Consider the following 2133-nt stretch of genomic DNA (forward strand, 5'->3'; position numbering starts at 1 on the left):
GATTTTTGAATATTTTTGAACCATTTTCACATACACCCTTTTGAAAAGTTAGTCGTGATTCAAAATAAAAATTTGATATCGGAAAATGACGATTTAGATGGAACTTAAAAACTGTGCAAAGTTTCAGTTCAATAGAAAATCATGAATTAAAAAATTTCCTTAATTTTGATGCTGTTGCTTGGAATCGCTCTCCATCCGTATCGAACACATCAGGTTTGTTTTTCTTGCGATTCCGCTTTCGGCGCTGTCCTTTGAGTGCCGTCGATTCCGTCGAGAGCGGTGAGTGCCCTCGCTCTCCCGCGCTCATTGATTGCGCGCACGTTTGCGTTGCTCTGCTCCGGCTCTCTTTCGTCTCCGGGGGATTCCACCCGTTTTCTCCTGGTGTACTTGTGTGTGCAATTACGGTTTTTTTTATACGGATCCGTGCTTGTGCTCTTGCTTGCAATACATACACGTTGCGCGTACTCAATCATTCGCTCGGTAACGTTCACATCGTGCGGTGCACACTCACTCGTCGTCTCGCGTCTTCTTCGGTCGGTTCGTTCGGTTCGGTGGTCGGTCCGGTCGCTTCTGCTGGCCTCTATCTCTGTACTGGTTGCTCGGAATAGTACTGTCTCTTTGTATTGTGTGTAGTGTGACACACTGGGGCGCACTTGAACACTTTCCTCCACCAGCAAGCGACTTCAGTTGCACAGCGTGAGTGATAGAGGGAGGAAGTGTACGGTACCGCTCGGTTTCAACACCTTCCAAAACGGAAACAGAAACAGGTACACAGAGACACGGTCTGGCCTAGAGTGGTTCAGGAGATCCTCGTGAGTCACACAAACGCGCGCGCGGGGGGTCACGGAATCCTGTCCTGTCGAGTCAGTCTGTAAGTCGCGCTTCGCGAATCCCGATCGCTGCTTCGTCTGAACACTGTACAGCATCTTTGCAGCAGCGGTCGTCATCGTCGTCGCGTTCTCTGGACATCAAGATAAACAATCTTGCGCGAGTGTGTGCAGTTGCGGTTTTGTGTTTTACGGCACTTCATCTGACAGGAAGTGCGTGGGTTCGAATCTCGTACGGTGTGACAAGTGTGCGGAAGCAGGACAGTTGCGTTGTTTATCGTTGAACAGGTGCGAATCAAATGATTATTATGTGAATATTGTCGTGAGTTCCGTTCGTCGTTAGAACACATTTTACGGTTGATTTCACGGTGAATGATCAAGGCAGGCGATTGAAGCGCCTACTTTGTAGGCTCAAGCGCCACAGAACATAACAGCGCCGAAAAGCTCGAACTTGGACCAACAACAGTTTAAAACTGCGTCATCAGTTTGATGAATCGTTTGCTTATCGATTAATTTCCCGTGGAGCGGACCGCATAATACCAACGCATCAGATTGTGATAACACGTCCCCTGAAAAGCAATTAATTTCCACACCTTCAAGTGCAATCAACGCGGGATTCAGAGCGGCTCTATCAGCTGCGCGGCATATGTGATAAAAATGAAATAGAACACACTCTATTAATCAATTATACGTGCTCGCCATCCAATAATAATAATCGGGCACCGGTCAGCGTCGTCGCGCTGATAAGTGAAACTCGCCTGAGAGAAGATTTTGTCAATCATATTTATCGCCATCGGTTGTTTTTACCCCGTTTTATTGATTAAATTGAATTAATAACGGCAAAGGGTTATTGCGACCGTGGCAAGTTCGAAATGCTCCATGGAAAATCGAAACGCACTCCATAAAGAACGAATATGTGTTCCATTGAATATGTGTAACATTACCCTATTCCAACGTTCACACCAGAAAGTTGAATAGTGCTCAAGTTAGTGGAATGATTAGGGCAAAAGCTTTGAAACCACTTAGGGGCTGTCCATAAACCACGTGGTCATGAGGGGGGGGGGGGGGGGGGGGGGTTTGGCCAATGACCATTTTGTATGAACAAATAAAAAAAAATTGTATGGATTAACGACCACGCGGGGGGGGGGGTTGAAAAGTCCCAAAAAAATGACCACGTGGTTTATGGACAGCCCCTTATTCATCACATTTATGTATCAATTACTTGACCAGATAATGACAGTTTATTATACAAAACTAGACGAAGAACGATAGCATCGAATTACCTTTTCAAGAAGACGCACAAAAA

At 45.9% G+C, this 2133-nt stretch overlaps 1 protein-coding gene across 1 annotated transcript in view; it reads left to right on the top strand.

Moving 5' to 3' along the window:
- Positions 1 to 252: 252 nt before the first annotated feature.
- Positions 253 to 2133, top strand: part of LOC109432525 (protein abrupt) — a gene marked incomplete in the record, with an annotated part of 275269 nt that continues 273388 nt past the window's right edge. The window contains 1 exon segment of the mRNA XM_062849579.1: positions 253 to 1115.

This window comes from Aedes albopictus, chromosome 2 (genome assembly GCF_035046485.1).
Source record: "Aedes albopictus strain Foshan chromosome 2, AalbF5, whole genome shotgun sequence".
Classification (NCBI taxonomy): Eukaryota; Metazoa; Arthropoda; class Insecta; order Diptera; family Culicidae; genus Aedes; species Aedes albopictus.